This window comes from Tursiops truncatus, chromosome 6 (assembly GCF_011762595.2).
Source record: "Tursiops truncatus isolate mTurTru1 chromosome 6, mTurTru1.mat.Y, whole genome shotgun sequence".
Classification (NCBI taxonomy): domain Eukaryota; kingdom Metazoa; phylum Chordata; class Mammalia; order Artiodactyla; family Delphinidae; genus Tursiops; species Tursiops truncatus.
Window position 1 is genome coordinate 65,610,971 of NC_047039.1, and position 19,239 is coordinate 65,630,209.

Here is a 19,239-nt window from a genome sequence, read left to right on the forward strand (position 1 = left end):
GCCGGTATTGTAATTATCTTTTAGTTGAAAATGTTTTCTCTATTGTATATTTTAAAATGGTAAATTTTATATTAAGTGTATTTTACCACAATTTTTAAAAAGTTTTCTCTAGATGTTTTCTCACCTGCCGGGTACTTTTTTTTTATCCTGAAAAGTAAATTCTTATAAGAACTTGGTCCTCAGGTGGATTCATGGTGCCCAACTTCACGTGATTACTCATTTTTTTCCATTTTTTGAAGACTGGAAACATTAAGGGCAGCAATTTCACTCAGAGATATATTTCCAAGAGAAATGAAAACTAGGTCCATATACACATTTGTGCATAATAGCTAAAAAGTAGAAACAACAAACCAAATGTCCATCAGCTGTAAAGTAGATAAGTATGACATATCCATACAGTGGAGTGAAGCTCTGACACAGGCTACAATGTAGATGCAACTTGGAAGCCTTAATGCTAAGTGAAAGAAGCCAGTCACAAAAGGTCACGTATTGTATGAGTTCATTGTATGGAATCTCCAGAAGGGGTAACTCTATAGAAACCCAAATTAGATTGGTGGTTGCCTAGGGCTAGGGTGGGGGAAGGGAGGGAATTGGAGGATTAGGCAGTGATATCTGAGGGGTCCTGGGTTTCTTTCTTGAAGTAATGAAAATGTTCTAACATAGATTGTGGTTATGGTTGCACAAGTCTGGGAATATATTAAAAGCCATACTATAAATGGGTAAATTGTACAGAATGTGAACTTCAGTGCATTTCGAAGATCTTGCCAAGCTGGGCATGACTGCCGGATTTTTAACAACACTGTCTTTTTCAGGGTGCGAAGTACCACATTATTGTCATCTCCCTGTGAGTGGGATTGGCACTCCAGCTGCACCTCCGGGCACAAGTGCTCCAGGAAACACAGACTAGTGCCGGTTGACAGCCTGCTTTACCAGGTACTTGCTTTTTTTTTGTCTCTCATCAGCCTAGTTACTGGCTTTCCTCCACCAAAAGTGTGATGTAAATTATGTCACATCCTGGAAGTCAAGGCCACCATTTTTGATGTTGCTGATAGTGAAACTGTTTAATATCCAGGAAAATTTAATTGTAATGGCCTATTTCCCAAAGAACCGAAAGATCTTACCCGCATTTATGATCTGAATGGATAGGTAATTTTGGGCGAATGCCAGCTGAGGTGCTTCCTGCTAAAGCATGTAAGTCCAACCCCCGTAGTTCAGAATAAATGCCTAGCAAGGTAGTTTGAGGTCTAGGGTTATAGGTCATTTTGGTAGGTCACGTTTGTTCTATTAGCTTTGAGGTAGCTGAATTATATAACAGTGGTAAGCACTTTGCTGAAAATAAAAAAGACATCAGTCACACTGGCTTCTAAAGATTAATTGTGTACAGGCTTTTAGCAAAATAGGTGAGTATTACCTGTTTACTGATTCAATTTTAAGTACGAATTAAATGGGATTTACAAGGTATTAAATTTTATTTTGACAGATGCTGGGATGTATTTGTTCTTAGTTACACTTACCACTGATGATAGGCCTGACCATGGATGGCTGGAATGGGGTTAGAATTTTTTCCGTGTGCTTGTTTCATAATTCCTGTCTGTTTAAGCTCGAGGACCCTGCTGGGGTGGATTCCAACTGCATGTCAGCATTGGAGTTTAGTGGAGTGTGAATAGCAGCTGTTCAAATCCTAGGGTTCCTGCCTTCCGACTCTGTGATCTTGGCACATCTTAATGTCTGAGAGCCCCAGATCTGTAAAAAGGGAGGGTTAGGGAATTCCCTGGTGGTCCAGTGGGTAGGACGCTGCGCTTTCACTGCTGAGGGCATGGGTTCAATCCCTGGTCAGGGAACTAAGATCCCCCAAGCCGTGCAGAGCAGCCAAAAAAAAAAGGGAGTTTTAACCTGAAGCTGAATGAGTTAACATACAGCAAGCACTGGGCACGAACCGAGGCCTTTCTTGGAGTCTAGTTGTCCAAATGGGGACACTTGCGTGGGGAAGTCCTTAGTGTCCACTGAACTGACAGGGCTGGGAGTGGATTTTGTTTACTGAGATGTACTCTATGGAGCTCGTAAAGGTTCCAAACATAAGACAGATGCTTGCCCAGACCCCGGAAGTGGTTTTCCTGAAAGTAGATTTCTAGGTAGGATCTGTTGCTTTAGGCAAATGACTTAGAGGGGCGGCATGGAGTATGGCAGAGGGGTTGGAGCCGGCGTTGTCTTTGGAGGGAAGGATCTTTCTGACTCAGGCAAGCCCTTTCTGATAAATATCTCCCTGGTCTGATTCCCTACACTAGTGACCACATTCCCTTCAACATCAGTTTGTTTTCCCAAGTCAGAGTCTTATTCCAAAGCTCTTTCATGTGTAAACACTGAAGCTTGGGTTTCTGGGTAAATTAGCCTCAGGTGAGCTTGTGTGGTGAGGTTTTTTTTTCCCCCACATGGCTATAGTTTCAAATCCAGCAAACATTTATTAAGAGCCTTTTATTTGCCAGGCACTGGGCAAGGTGTTTTCACCCATCTTGTTTATCCTCAGAACATTCCTGAGGAGCTATTGCCAGCTCCCTCTTGCAAAAAGGAAACTGAGATTCAAAGATTTTAAATGGTTTCCCCAAGATCGCATAGCCTCTGATTCCTAAGTTCAGTGAGATTCCTATAGTAGCAGCTGTTTTCTATACTAACTTTACAGAGCTTGAAGACTTAACTCCTAAACTAGGATAGTAACAGGCTTTTCTCAAGGGCCAGTTCCGATCGATTGATAGTGGCTGCCTGGAGCGAAGGAATCCTAGATGCTGTCCACGTTTGTTGAGTAAGAATGTTGTGATCCATAAGCAATGTCTGGTATGGGCGGAGGAGGGTCCCTGTAGAGCACACTCTTGACCTGAGGTTTCTGATCGTCAGCTTCTACCTGCGGCTGTCCTCCTTTACAGTCTTGGAGGCTCTGGAGAGCACTATTTGCCTGGCACTTGTTTGTTGCTACTTTAAGGGGCTTTGGTGTTCACTTTTCTGATGTGGCAAAATCACCTTTGCCTCTTTGCTCTCAGGAAGGATGCTAAGAGTCTGGGCAGAGACTCACTTCCTAGATACGGATTCTCACTGTTAGGTAATTTAGATACTTTAGAGTTATTACCAGCTCATCCCATAATATGGGCATAGAAAAGTGAGTTGAAGGTAAAAATTAAAAACTTCTGTGCCCCTGGGAGCCCCTCTGCAGTGCCCTCTCCCCTGGGGGCGCCTCATCAGTAGGGGTACCTGGGGAGCTCACACCAGCAGCCCAAGCTCTTCATATGGAATTGAAGACACTCATCACAGTAGCTCTAACTTTAACTGCATCAAAATCACCTGGAGGGCTTGTTAAAACCACAGATTCCGGGGTCTCACCCCCCAGAATTGCAGCTTCAGTCAGTCTGGGGTGAGGCCCAGGAATTTGAATTTCTAACAAGTTCCCATTCAGGCTCATACTTCTGCTTTCCCAACCATGCTTTGAGAACCACTAACTTGGACGGTACTTTTTTTTTTTTTTAATTAATTTTATGGCTGTGTTGGGTCTTCATCGCTGCAGACGGGCTTTCTCTTGTTGCGGCAAGCGGGGGCTACTCTTTGTTGCGGTGCGCAGGCTTCTCATTGTGGTGGCTTCTCTTGCTACGGAGCACGGGCTCTAGGCATGTGGGCTTCAGTAGTTGTGGCTCACGGGCTCTAGAGCACAGGCTCAGTAGTTGTGGTGCACGGGCTTAGTTGCTCCATGGCATGTAGGATCTTCCCAGACCAGGGATCGAACCCGTGTCCCCTGCATTGGCAGGTGGATTCTTAACCACTGCGCCACCAGGAAAGTCCCTGGACAGTACTTTTAACAGCTGCTGTAGAGCATGGTTTGTTTATAGGTGGTGTGTGGCCAGTTTCCCTACCTGTGGTGAAGGGTTTCTTTCCACAAACATTTAATGTGCACCTCACACAGCACTGCCTGAGGGAGATTTAGAGGAATGTAAAGGCTTGTCCATCTGGGAGTCTAATTTGGGATCATTAATTACATTGCTGTGTGAAAAGGGCTGCTCTCACCCTGTACTGTAAGCAGAAGGCCTGAGGCAGTGATTATGTGACAGGAGGCCTCCTGGGGGAGGTGATATTGGAGAGGAAGCTGAGGAGGGAAAGTCGTTGGCCAGGTATGCAAAGAGGGGAAAAGAAATGCGGGGAGCCGGGCTGTGCATCAGAGGCCTGGAGATGCTGCACTGAGTGAGAGGAAACGTTGCTTGTGGTGAGAATTCCATTGTAATTCTGATAGGAAGTGAAGTATCAACCTACAGTAATAAAGGTGGAAGCTTTTTGTTTATTGGGGTGCTTATTACAGTGTACTTGGTACTGCGCTGAGTGTTTTACCTGCATGTCTTCATTTAATTCTCATACCCACCCTATGAGGTGTAGGTCCAACTGTCATCTTGATTTGTATTAGTTTCCTAGGACTGCAGTAAAAATAAAATATCGCAGACTGGGTGGTGTAAACAACAGAAAGTATTGTCTCGCAGTCTGGGAGGCTAGAGGTCTGAAATCAAGTTGTTGGCAGGGTTGGTTCCTTCTGAGAGTTATGAGGGAAGGATCTGTTCCAGGCCTCTCTCCTTAGCTTGTCGGAGGTCATCTTCCCTCTCTCTGTGTCTGTCTCTGTGTCCAAATTTAACCTTTTTATAAGGATTACCAGTCATACTTGATTAGGGCCCACCATAAAGACCTCACTTCAACTTGATTACCTCTTTACAGACCCTGTCTCCAAATAATATCATATTCTGAGGTAATGAGGGCTAGAACTTCAACATGTGAATTTGAGGAAGCACGATACAACTCATTACACCATTTTACAGATGCAGAAATGGAAGCTTAGAGGGTTTAGATAAGCTGACCAAATCACACAACCATTGGGTCCAACCATGTAAACTTGCCATTTTTATAGCTCAGAAACAGTTGAATAGTGGCGATGTCATACTTTAAACCTAAGAAGTAGCAGAACTGGGGCTTGTCGAAACCCAGGTCTGATTCATCTTGTGCTCTTTCGCCCAGTGCTTCAATTTGTTTACTAGCTTTTCCTTTTTTTCTGCTGTTTCCTCATGGTTCACTGGGAAAAGCAGTGGTGTGGAGATTAGGATACCAAGCCACTAGCCTGTTTGTTTCTGGTTCTTGAGTTTCTGGATGAGATACTCTTATATTACAGTTTTCTATACTGCCTGTTTAAGGAGAGTGGTCAGAAATTGAGTATGTGAAATTTAAAATTCATTGCTAGTAAAATGTTAAATACCTATACATACACAGGTTATCTGAGTATAGATGTTCTATTCTTTTTTCTGTAAGAAGGGAATTACACCCCACCTTTTTTTTTTTTAACATCTTTCTTGGAGTAAAATTGCTTTACAATGGTGTGTTAGTTTCTGCTATATAACAAAGTGAATCACCTATACATAAACGTATATCCCCATATCTCCTCCCTCTTGTGTCTCCCTCCCACCTTCCCTATCCCACCCCTCTAGGTGGTCAAAAAGCACTGAGCTGATCTCCCTGTGCTATGCGGCTGCTTCCCACTAGCTATCTATTTTACATTTGGTAGTGTATATATGTCCATGCCACTCTCTCACTTTGGCCCAGCTTACCCTTCCCCCTCCCCATGTCCTCAAGTCCATTCTCTACGTCCGCGTCTTTATTCCTGTGCTGCCCCTAGGTTGATTAGAAGCACATTTTTTTTAGATTCCATATATGTGTGTTAGCATATGGTATTTGTTTTTCTCTTTCTGACTTACTTCACTCTGTATGACTACTTCACTCTGTATGACAGTCCCTAGGTCCATCCACCTCACTACAAATAACTCAATTTTGTTTCTTTTTATGGCTGAGTAATATTCCGTTGTATATATGTGCCACATCTTCTTTATCCATTCATCTGTCAATGGACACTTAGGTTGCTTCCATGTCCTGGCTATTGTAAATAAAGCTGCAATGAACATTTTGGTACATGACTCTTTTTGAATTACGGTTTTCTCAGGGTATATGCCCAGTAGTGGCATTGCTGGGTCATATGGTAGTTTTATTTTTAGTTTTTTAAGGAACCTCCAAACTGCTCTCCATAGTGGTTGTATCAATTTACATTCCCATCAACAGTGCAAGAGGGTTCCCTTTTCTCCACACGCTCTCCAGCATTTATTGTTTGTAGATTTTTTGATGATGGCCATTCTGACCAATGTGACGTGATACCTCATGGTAGCTTTGATTTGCATTTCTCTAATGATTACTGACGTTGAGCATCCTTTCATTTGTTTGTTGGTAATCTGTATATCTTCTTTGGAGAAATGTCTATTTAGGTCTTCTGCCCATTTTTGGATTGGGTTGTTTGTTTTTTTGATATTGAGCTGCATGAGCTGCCTGTATATTTTGGAGATTAATCCTTTGTCAGTTGCTTCATTTGCAAAAATTTTCTCCCATTCTGAGGGTTGTCTTTTCGTCTTGTTTATTGTTTCCTTTGCCATGCAAAAGCTTTTAAGCTTCATTAGGTCCCATTTGTTTATTTTTGTTTTTATTTCCACTACTCTAAGAGGTAGGTCAAAAAGGATGTTGCTGTGATTTATGTCATAGAGTGTTCTGCCTTTGTTTTCCTCTAAGAGTTTTATAGTGTCTGGCCTTACATTTTGAGTTTATTTTTGTGTATGGTGTTAACGAGTGTTCTAATTTCATTCTTTTACATGTAGCTGTCCAGTTTTCCCAGCATCACTTATTGAAGAGGCTGTCTTTTCTCCATTGTATATTCTTGCCTCCTTTGTTTATCTCTGGGCTTTCTATCCTGTTCCAATGATCTGTATTTCTGTTTCTTTGCCAGTACCATACTGTCTTGATTACTGTAGCTTTGTAGTATAGTGTGAAGTCAGTGAAACCGATCCCTCCAGCTCTGTTTTTCTTTCTCAAGATTGCTTTGGCTATTCAGGGTCTTTTGTGTTTCCATACAAATTGTGAAATTTTTTGTTCTAGTTCTGTGAAAAATGCCATTGGTAGTTTGATAGGGATTGCATTGAATCTGTAGATTGCTTTGGGTAGTATAGTCATTTTCACAATGTTGATTCTTCCAATCCAAGAACATGGTATATCTCTCCATCTGTTGATATCATCTTTAATTTCTTTCAGCAGTGTCTTATAGTTTTCTGCATACAGGTCTTTTGTCTCCTTAGGTAGGTTTATTCCTAGGTATTTTATTCTTTTTGTTGCAGTGGTAAATGGGAGTGTTTCCTTAATTTCTCTTTCAGATTTTTCATCATTAGTGTATAGGAATGCAAGAGATTTCTGTGCATTAATTTTGTATCCTGCTACTTTACCAAATCCATTGATTAGTTCTAGTAGTTTTCCAGTGACATCTTTAGGATTCTCTATGTATACTATCATGTCATCTGCAAACAGTGACAGCTTTACTTCTTCTTTTCCAATTTGGATTCCTTTTATTTCTTTTTCTTCTCTGATTGCTGTGGCTAAAACTTCTAAAACTATGTTGAATAATAGTGGTGAGAGTGGACAACCTTTTCTTGTTCCTGATCTTAGTGGGAATGGTCAGTTTTTCACCATTGAGAATGATGTTGGCTGTGGGTTTGTCATATATGGCCTTTATTATGTTGAGGTAAGTTCCCTTTATGCCTACTTTCTGGAGAGTTTTTATCATAAATTTGTCAAAAGCTTTTTCTGCATGTATTGAGTTGATCATATGGTTCTTCTTCAATTTGCTAATATGGTATATCACATTGATTGGTTTGCATATATTGAAGAATCCTTGCATTCCTGGGATTAACCCCACTTGATCATGGTGTATGATCCTTTTAATGTGCTGTTGGATTTTTTTTTGTTAATGTTTTGTTGAGGATTTTTGCATCTATGTTCATCAGTGATATTGGTCTGTAGTTTTTTTGTGACATCTTTGTCTGGTTTTGGTATCAAGGTGATGGTGGCCTCCTAGAATAAGTTTGGGAGTGTTCCTCCCTCTGCTATATTTTGGCAGAGTTTGAGAAGAATAGGTGTTAGCTCTTCTCTAAATGTTTGATAGAATTCACCTGTGAAGCCATCTGGTCCTGGGCTTTTGTTTGTTGGAAGATTTTTAATCACAGTTTCAACTTCAGCACTTGTGATTGGTTTGTTTATATTTTCTATTTCTTCCTGGTTCAGTCTCTGGAGGTTGTGCTTTTCTAAGAATTTGTCCATTTCTTCCAGATTGTCCATTTTATTGGCTCTTAGTTGCTTGTAGTAATCTCTCATGATCCTTTGTATTTCTGCAGTGTCGGTTGTTACTTCTCCTTTTTCATTTCTAATTCTATTGATTTGAGTCTTCTCCCTTTTTTTCTTGATGATTCTGGCTAGTGGTTTATCAATTTTGTTTATCTCTCAAAGAACCAGCTTTTAGTTTTATTGATCTTAGCTATTGTTTCCTTCATTTCTTTTTCATTTATTTCTGATCTGATCTTTATGATTTCTTTCCTTCTGCTAACTTTGGGGGGGGGGTTTGTTCTTCTTTCTCTAATTGCTTTAGGTATAAAGTTAGGTTGTTTATTTGAGATGTTTCTTGTTTCTTGAGGTAGGATTATATTGCTATAAACTTCCCTCTTAGAACTGCTTTTGCTGCATCCCATAGGTTTTGGGTTGTCATGTTTTCATTGTCATTTGTTTTTAGGTATTTTTTGATTTCCTCTTAGATTTCTTCAGTGATCTCTTGGTTATTTAGTATTGTATTGTTTAGCCTCCATGTGTTTTTATTTTTCACAGATTTTTTCCTGTAATTGATATCTAGTCTGATAGCATTGCAGTCAGAAAAGATACTTGATATGATTTCAGTTTTCTTAAATTTACCAAGGCTTGATTTGTGACCCAAGATATGATCTTTCCTGGAGAATGTTCCATGAGCACTTGAGAAGAATGTGTATTCTGTTGTTTTTGGATGGAATGTCCTATAAATGTCAATTAAGTCCATCTTGTTTAATGTGTCATTTAAAGCTTGTGTTTTCTTATTTATTTTCATTTTGGATGATCTGTCCATTGGTGACAGTGGGGTGTTAAAGTCCTTTACTATGATTGTGTTACTGTCCATTTCCCCTTTTATGGCTGTTAGTATTTGCTTTATGTATCGAGGTGCTCCTATGTTGGGTGCATAAATATTTACAATTGTTATATCTTCTTCTGGGATTGATCCCTTGATCATTATGTAGTGTCCTTCTTTGTCTATTGTAATAGTCTTTATTTTAAAGTCTCTTTTGTCTGATATGAGAATTGCTACTCCAGCTTTCTTTTGATTTCCATTTGCATGGAATATCTTTTTCCATCCCCTCACTTTCAGTCTGAACGTGTCCCTAGATCTGAAGTGGGTTTCTTGTAGACAGCATATATACAAGTCTTGTTTTTGTATACATTCAGCCAGTCTGTGTTTTGGTTGGAGCATTTAATTCATTTACATTTAAGGTAGTTATCGATATGTGTATTCCTATTACCATTTTCTTAATTGTTTTGGGTTTGTTATTGTAAGTCTTTTCCTCCTCTTGTGCTTCCTGCCTAGAGAGGTTACTTAATCATTTGTTGTAGAGCTGGTTTGGTGCTGCTGAATTCTCTTAGCTTTTGCTTGTCTGTAAATGTTTTAATTTCTCTGTCGAATCTGAATGAGATCCTTGCTGGGTAGAGTAATCTTAGTTGTAGGTTTTTCTCTTTCATCACTTTAAATATGTCCTTTCACTCCCTTTTGGCTTGCAGAGTTTCTGTTGAAAGATCAGCTGTTAAACTTATGGGGATTCCCTTGTATGTTATTTGTTGTTTTTCCCTTGCTGCTTTTAATATGTTTTCCTTGTATTTAATTTTTGATAGTTTGATTAATATGTGTCTTGGTGTGTTTCTCCTTGGATTTATCCTCTATGGGACTCTCTGTGCTTCCTGGACTTGATTGACTATTTCTTTTCCCATATTAGAGAAGTTTTCAACTATAATCTCTTCAAATATTTTTTCAGTCCCTTTCTTTTTCTCTTTTTCTTCTGGAACCACTATAATTCGAATGTTGGTGCCTTTAATGTTGTCCCGGAGGTCTGTGAGACTGTCCTAAATTCTTTTCATTCTTTTTTCTTTATTCTGCTCTGTGCTAGTTATTTCCACTATTTTATCTTCCAGGTCACTTATCCATTCTTCTGCCTCAGTTATTCTGCTATTGATTCCTTCTAGAGAATTTTTAATTTCCTTTATTGTGTTGTTCATCACTGTTTGTTTCCTCTTTAGTTCTTCTATGTCCTTGTTAAACATTTCTTATATTTTCTCCATTCTGTTTCCAAGATTTTGGATGTCTTTACTATCATTGCTCTGAATTCTTTTTCAGGTAGACTGCCTATTTCTTCTTCATTTGTTTGGTCTGGTGGGTTTTTACCTTGCTCTTTCATCTGCTGTGTATTTCTCTGTCTTCTCATTTTGCTTTACTTACTGTGTTTGGGGTCTCCTTTTCACAGGCTGCAGTTTCGTAGTTCCTGTTGTTTTTGGTGTCTGCCCTCAGTGAGTAAGGTTGGTTCAGTGGGTTGTGTAGGCTTCCTGGTAGAGGGTACTGGTGCCTGTGTTCTGGTGGATGAGGTTGGATCTTGTCTTTCTGGTGGGCAGGACCACACCTGGTGGTGTGTTTTGGGGTGTCTGTGAACTTATTATGAGTTTAGGCAGCTGCTCTGCTAATGAGTGGGGTTGTGTTCCTGTCTTGCTAGTTGTTTGGCATAGGGTGTCCAGCACTGTAGCTTGCTGGTCGTTGAGTGGAGATGGGTCTTAGCGTTGAGATGGAGATCTCTGGGAGAGCTTTCACCATTTGATATTACATGGGGCCGGGAGGTCTCTGGTGGTCCAATGTCGTGAACTGGGCTCTCCCACTTCAGAGGCTCAGGCCTGACACCTGGCTCAAGCACAAAAACTGTCAGCCACCCACCTGGTTGGTGGGAGGAGTCTTGGTCAAAAGCAGATTCTGGGGAATTCCCTGGTCCAGTGGTTAAGACTCCATGCTTTCACTGCAGGGGGCATGAGTTCGATCCCTGATTGAGAAACTGTGGCAGGCACCTGACACTTGAGAGAGCAGAAGGGTTTAAAGTCAGAAGAAGTGGATGAAGTGATGCCTCAGTCACTTGCTGGTTGTGGAACCCAGGCACAGCCCAAATCTCCCTCAGCCTGTTTCTCACATTAATGGAAATTTGGAAGAAGTTGATTCCAGTCCTCATGGATGAGTTTGAGGGGTTCAAGACTTCAGTGGAGGAAGTACCTCCACTCAGCCCAAGGGCTGTTACAACGTTGTTGGGCTTCGCCTGTCACTTGTGGCTGGTGCACCTCCTTCCTGGCCCTCCGCTGAGCTGGAAGCAGACACGAGATGTTCTATTCTTAATTTCCATCTCAAACCAGCCTAAATGTTTTAAGCAACGTGCACTTGTATTATAAATACATTTTCTTGGAATTATTTCAGCATTCTGAGATTCAGGCAACTTAATTGTCTAGCTATAGAGATTTCAGACAAATAGTTTTGTCAGTACCCAAAGAATAAGTCCGTACTTTCTTCTCTAAGTATTTAAAATGAAAGAGCATTGCTCCAAATACGTAGATACAAAGACTTTGTCATTTTAGGAATTTAAGCAAACTTTCATTGTGACAAATTGGTGTACCATTGAAGTGGAAGAAAAATAAAAATATGAAGTGTTTATTTTTGAATGTGTTCGTTATAGTCTACCATGTTTTCCAAACAAAAATTAGAGTGCATTGTTCACTTATGAAATCAGCAAGACAGAGAGGTGGCCATTGGCCTATCACTGGAATCTGAGATGTCTGGACATTTTAAGTATAGCACATAGATGAGTAATATTCCATCTAGGTTCTGAAACATAAATTTAATTATACTCCTGCATGTTTTAGAGAGCCCAGAACCCAAAAATTCAAAGATGACTAGGGGCTTGTGAACCCAGAGCCCCACCTCTCTCTTACTTTTCACAGCCACATTTCTTAAATGGAATCTCTGTACTTATCACCCTTTTTCCTCCCCACCACCTGCCTCTCTCTTCAGCACTTCATCCTCCACCTACTCCAGACACTCAGGGATCCAGTAACTGGCTTTAGGTACCCTCTAGGCTAAGCACAGTACTGCCTAAGAAAATTTTCATGGACAAGGGCTCTTCCGTGGCTGAGGTGTGCAATTGAATTTTCAATCAGCAGTTACATTGTCTGTGTGTGTGCTGCCTTTATTGTGCTCCTGGTGCTGTGGCTGTGTGGGGAAGGCTGGAGTAAGCTTATTTTATGATTCCCATTATAATAAAATAATGCAATGAGCTTCTGGTTGGGAGGAGTGTCATCACTGGAGCCCTGATTTTGGTACTTCACGTTTTCATTAGTTCAGTGGTTGGTGACAGTGATTTTCAGTTCAGACAAAATTTTGATTCATTTAGAGGTAATGTGATTGTAGGGCGAGATTAGACAAAATACCCTGGACAGGAATTCCCTGTTGCTTGCTTCTCTCCATTACTCTAGGAATGTGGGAAATTACCTTGATGCAGTCTTAGCCTCCAAGGACACTGCCAGGCAAGCTCTCCCAGAGATTATGAGACAGAAAGGCTCAGACACCAAAGTCGGGTGTTGCAGTCACATGATTTATTCAATTTGAAAACATGCAGTGAGAAGCAAGGGAAAAGATTTGAACACTTTAACATAGTTAGGTTAGGATATTAATAGGGTGAAAGGTCCATACTCTGGAACCTGTGCTTGCAATCTTTATATGTCCTGTCTCTGTGCGGTGTCAGCTTTCCCCAGTGACGGTGTGGTCACAAAGATCAGACCTGTTGTTGAACAAGGGGTCTTAGCAGATAAAAGGTGTCTGAAGCCAGCATAGGCTTGCTCCATCGGAGGGACGCAGGGCAAGTATTCCTGGCCAATAGCTATAGCTCACTAGTAATTTGTCTGCATTTTGGGACAGAGATCACCAATGGGTGATCAATTTAGGATGATTTAGCTGTCAATATGGAGGCAACATGAGCTGGGCTTTATTATGTATCATTAATATTTTATTAGGGAATATTTATTATTAACAATAATATAGTTACAAAAATGTATTATTACATTATATTATATCTAAACAAATACAATTGTAAATTAGATATTATTACATTTATTAATATTTTATTCAATATGAATATTTACGATTTACTTTGTCCTTCCATCAGAACCCTTCTATTTATAAGTAACATTCTTATTTGTTTCATTCTTTTCATCTATATTTAACATAAAAAACACTCCATTTATTTTGTTTTATAACATATCTTACACGTTACTAACATACTATGTACACTATAAACATCTTTTTTTAAAAAAAAATATTTATTTATTTAGGCTGCACCATGTCTTAGTTGCAGACTAAGTTGCGGACTTCTTAGTTGTAGCATGCGAACTCTTAGTTGTGGCATGCATGTGGGATCTACTTCCCTGACCAGGGATCAAACCTGGGCCCCCTGCATTGGGAGCGCAGAGTCTTACCCACTGGACCAGCAGGGAAGTCCTGTACACTATACACATCTTATGAATTGTGCCTGAGTCTTACAAGCTACTTGTTTTCTCATTGTCTATGGAAAATCTTAAGAGTTTCATCCATCTGATTTTTACTTTGTCCTCTATACCAGTTTTTAAAAGAACTTTTAAGTATTTATTCAGCAAATTATGGTATATTCATACAAATGGAATATTATGCAGCTAGAAAAATGATAATATAGATCTATATTGCCATGAAAAAATTAGTCAAACGATATTCCTATGTAGAAATAACAGGTAGCAAAAGAGCGTGTCTAGTATAGTCCCAGGTATATAACGTTATGTATGATATCTACATGCTTACCTGTGCATAGGGGTACCTGGAAGGATGCTCATCGAATTATTAACAGTAGTTTGCTCTGGATGATGACACTTTAGTTGCATTTTACTGTTTTTTGTGTGATCTACTGTATGGCTTGTGTAAATTAAACAAGTATCATTTATTTAAAAATAACTGAAATCCAAACATATGTGTATATATAAATACGTATGCAAAACAGCATACCAAGAGGATTATAAGATCAGACCCTTTCGTTTGTAAACCAAAGACGTTTTGCAAGTAGAGAATTATTTTCTGACCTTGGAAATGTTTTACCTCCCTTCAAAATGGTAACCTTCCTGTCTTGGGTCAGAGAATTGTAACCATGTCCCTTTGGCAGAATGTCCTAAACCTCCCTGATGATAAGGCTCACCCTGGTGGGTACCTGCTGAAAATGTAAATTTCCCCAGGGCCCTTCTCAGATCCACCGAATCAGTATCTCAGGGAGGGACCTGGGATGCCTCAGGTGATTCTTATCATCAGGAAAATTTAGGAAGCTGTTCTTATAGAAACAAATGCTACGAGCCATGTTTCAAGCTTTAGAGCCATGTTTCAAGCTTTATCGAATGCCTCTTGGAAGTGCCTTTCCCAGGCCCAGCTTCCTTTGTTTTAAGAGGCCTGCACTGTTTTGCGTGGCTGCCCTGGAAAACTGTCTGTTTGCAGCTCTTTTCTAAGGCCCCTTTCAGGTCTGAGGATTCTTTGACAGTCAAGGAGACACTTCAACAATTTCAATCTGTGTCTATCAGGGTACTGAGATCTTAGGGCTAGAGGATTCTGTTGATAATTTTTTTAAAAGAAATTCAGGTGTTGCCAGGGACCCCTCTGGTCTTCCTGGAGGACTTGTGTATCACGTGGACAGTCCCCTGGGCCTCTCTCACCTTGGATTCCCTCCCTTGCATGGGAGATGAGGGCATTTTTCCTTAAAAAGGAAAATTATGACCTTATTAAAGTGTTTTTCTTACAGAACTTATTCTGGGAGAGGGATCGCTGGAATTCTTAGCACCAGAATCATATTTGAATTGAGAATTCTAATTCCTGGCTCACCTAGCTGGAGTCAAATGACATTTGCGGCATTTACCTTTCTAATATTGTAGAGGAAGATTTTCACAAATATTCCCCAGCATTGTTTGTTCGGTTGTTGTGTCAGCAAAACCCCTCTTAAGTTCTGTTAAAAGGAGCCAAAAGGAAAACAACAATAATAACAACCAAAGACTTACCTCTACCCCAACTGTGTGCAATTGTTTTATTGCTGTAGAGGCGAGGGGCCAGAGAGCAGTGATGAGAATGGGCTTTGAGTCCAGTAGGTCTGGAGTCTTACCCACCATCTACTCCGTGATGACCTTGGGCAGGCTGTTTTCCTCCGGGAAGTTTGGTTTCCTCATCTTAAAGTAGGGCAATAATGCCAAATATACAGGGGCGATGCGAGGATTTACATTAAATCAGTTAAAGTAGTGTTTGAAAGATTTTGCGGCACACAATGTGCATTTAATCAATTACTTTCTATCCAGGTTTTTTTTGTTTTTTTGTTTTTTAATGGAGTAAGGTTAACAAGCGGCACCTGTCCCCGAAGAGTGTGGATTTTATATACTCTGCAATGTAAATAGTAGTGAAATAATTAAAAAAAAAATATCAAAACGCAGAGCACAGTGCCTCTAGGACCCAGGGCACCTTGCCAGGAGGGGAGGGTTCCCCCACAGGCAGAGTGCTCTCTCTAGCAGGGTCTGTCCAGATGAGACCATACCCCAGAAAGTGCTTTTAGGATCGCCAGGTTTGGAGTTGGATTATGCTTTATCTCAACTCCCTGTTCATCAGGCTGAGTACACCTTGCCTTGCCTGCCAGCCTGAGCACACCCAGACCAGCCCCATAAGTCTCCTAGAAGCCTGCCCACTGACAGCCTTGCACCCCAAGGTCAGCCCAGACCACAGCCACCTCCTTCCAGCCAGAACTGCCCCCCGTAACGCCAGTCTGGGGCCTCCTCAGACGTATAATCCATGCAGCTGACTCTGAGTTGCACAGCTAATTCTTTTGACAACTTTGTGGCCAGATGAACCCATGGCCGAGTTCTTACCCAGGGCGGGGCGGGTATGGGGGATGCTGGGGTTTGGAGTTTGTGCCACTGGCAGGGAGAGGAGAGGCGAATAGAAGGCAGCATTCCCCCAACTGAGAACTTTCTCTCCCCGTTAAGTCTGATTCCTGATGTGTTCATCCTTTTTGCTCTTACTCTAACCCTTTTCATCATAGTGATGATAGCAGCAATGCCAACATGTTACCAATGGTGGTAATAATGATGATGATGTTTAAAAAGAGGGGGCCCTTTCTTGGGCTGTTCTCCCTTCCTGCTGTTGTTCCTCTCTGGTCTTCACTTCCCCTAAACAAACCTGCTACCGCCCCCCCCCCCCACCCCTTTCATACCCCTGCACTGGGCTCTCTGAAACCCTTGATTCACAGTAAATGAAACACTCAGCTGGACTCCACCTCCTTGCTTTAATTTAGACTTGGCTTTCTCCTGAGGGCATTGCTTCCTGATAACTACCTCGGGATGCTTCCTACTTTAGATGGAAAGAGAAATCTAAGCAGGAGCTGGCTCTGTGGTCCAGGCAGAGAAGCTCCAACAAAGGCTCTGGGGCAGAAATGAGCTTGGCAGGGTCTCAAGAGCAACAACTACAAAGAAAGGCCAGTGTAGCTCCAGGAAGTGAGGTTGGGAGTCTGCAGCCTGAGCTGTGCTTGGAGAACGCAGCAGGGTCCACTCATGTAGGAGGTGGAGGCTGCCTTAGCTCAGGCTGCTATAACAGAACACCACGGAAAGGGTGGCTTAAACAACAGACATTTACTTCTCACAGTTCTGGTGGCTGAGAAGTCCAAGATCAAGGTGCTGGCAGACTTGGTTCTTAGTGAGGGCCCTCTTGCTGGCTTGTGGACGGCCACCTTGTCGCTGTGTGCTTACAGGGCCATTCCTAGGTGCACGCACGTGGAGTTAGCAAACTTAGAAAGTGAGCAAGCATAACATTAAATAACGAAAGGTGAAGGCATGAGGGGCAGAGCAAAACTTTGAATGCCTCTCTCCTGGATGTTCTTTTAGGGGCTGTGGGTGGCTGCTTGTGGAAGAAGGAGTCCTTTAAGTGAATATGCACAGCTATTGGTATGGTCCTTTGATTTGGAAAGTTAAGGGGATGCCGGGCCTTGTCTCCTGAAAAGTGCCCTTTCCTCAGGCGGAGTTTTAACCCGTCAGCACTTCAGTCGTACTTGTACTTGAGCAATTCTTGTGCCTTGTCATTGTTTGTTTACATGTCTTTCTCTTCATGCTGTGAGCAAGCCCCCTGTTTTATATTGCCTTTATCTTCTGTATACCTACCCCAGGGTACATGCTAGGCATTCAAGAAACACTTATTCACCAGCTCGGTGCTTTGTGATCGCCTGGAGGGGTGGGATAGGGAGGGTGGGAGGGAGGGAGACGCAAGAGGGAAGAGATATGGGAACATATGTAAAAAATAAAAAATAAGAAAAAGAGAAACACTTATTGAAGAAGAGTGTCTTTATAATTCTAATCTGCCATCCAGTGTGCAGGCCAATTAAATTGCTCAGTTAGCCTGGACCTTTTCATGTCAGGTTCCTTTGCTCCCATTTAATCATACTTTATAATCATGTTGCAAATATGTATGTAAGCGCGCATGTGTGTGTCTATCCCCAAATCTTAACATTCTTGAGGAAATCTAATTAAAAGTGTTTAGTTTATTACATTTATTTGAGGTCTTCTGACTATAATTTAAGGATCTTACACTGTAATACATAATGACAAGTGTTGAAAAATTATCTATTGCACAAACAATAACTACAATTTAAAAAGAAAAATACACACAATCCTATCCATTCATCAAACCATGTTCTCATATAGTTTCCAATTCTTTTCTTTTGTAATTTCTTGGTTATTGCCATCAGGATAGATACTTTTTTTTTTTTTTTGGCTGCACTGCATGGCTTGCGGGATCTTAGTTCCCCAACCAAGGATCAAACCCGTGCCCCTTGTAATGAAAGCGTGGAGTCTTAACCACTGGACTGCCAGGAAAGTCCCAGACTTCTTTATATAATTTTAAATGATGGCTTGCTATGCCAATTAAGTTGATTTGCTGTAATTTAATAGCCCTCCATCCTTGAACATTGATGGTTTCCACCTTGTGTTATTATAAATAGGCATACAATGAAGTGCTGTCCCACCTCCCAGTCACCCTCTGTCATCTAACTTCCAGTCCCATCTTGCCATTGAAACAGCGCTGGCCAGGATGAGCAGTGGTCCTCTTCCTGGTGAATGTCTTCTGTTGTTATCTTAGTTGAACTCCTCGAAGTTCCATGTTGGCTATTCTTCCCTTCTTGAAATTCATTCTTCTCTTGACTTTTTGGACACCTTGCACTAGAGGATTTTTTCCTTCCCCTTCTGGCAGTTCCTCTTTTATCTCTACTCTGAGGACTTAAGCTTGCCCCTTAAATATTGGCATTCCCAGGGATGGGTTCTATCCTTATTCTTCTTCTGCCTCAGTCTTCATCACTTCTCTGAAAAGTCTCTTTATCTCCCATGACTTCAGCTTTCTTGATACATTGGTGATTTCCAAATCTCTTCCTCCACCTCAAATCTCTCTACGCAAACACTCATCAATACCTGGCATATAGTAGATACTTGAGCATCTCCACCTGGAGAACGCGTAGTCCTCAAAACCCAATCAGTCCTTAATCGAATTCACCATCCTTCCTCAAGCCCCTCTCAACATCTGCTCCCACTCCTGTGTTTCCTATTTTGGCAAAAGGCACCGTCATCGACTTAGTTAAGCCAGAAACCTAAGAGTCACCGTAGACTTACTTCCCTCTTCCTTACCTCGCATCTGGTCAGGCAGGCACTCAGTCTGCTGATTATACTTCCTTAATTTCTCTTGAAGTGGCTCCTTTTGTCTAACTTCATAGCCGCATCATCTCTCACCTGCATTCCCACAAAAATCCATTTTTTTTTCTTTTTTTTTTTTGCTGGTCTTGTCATTCTTACTGATGCCCCTCCCCACAACTGCCACCCAACTCATCCATCTTCCAAGAAGCTGACAGAGTGATCTTCATAAAATGCCAGTCTAATCCCTCTTCTATTGTGTCACAGTAGAACACTGCCCTTGCTTGTCTGGACAGCCTTACTTCCTGGCACCTCAAGAGCAAGCCCATGGTCTTCCTTCCTTGTTTCTCTACTTGTTATTTATTGCCTTCATCTGGAAAGTTCTTGCCCCTCTTTTTGTCTCACAAACTCATTCCTGCCTGTCCTTTAAAATGTGTAAGCTACCTCATTTCTGGAAAGCCTTCCCTAAACTCCATACCCCTAGTCTGGTGAGGAACACCT

General features: G+C 41.3%; 1 protein-coding gene across 3 annotated transcripts in view; it reads left to right on the forward strand.

Annotated features, from left to right (window-relative positions):
- TJP2 (tight junction protein 2) overlaps positions 1 to 19,239 on the forward strand; it is a 140,522-nt gene that overhangs the window by 27,217 nt on the left and 94,066 nt on the right. For 2 of the 3 annotated variants that reach the window (XM_019934731.3, XM_019934733.3), the window contains exon 1: positions 810 to 933. The gene's annotated coding sequence lies outside the window, so the exon portion shown is untranslated. Of the gene's footprint in view, positions 1 to 809; positions 934 to 19,239 lie in introns of those variants that run through there. The other variant, XM_019934735.3, reaches the window with a different exon arrangement.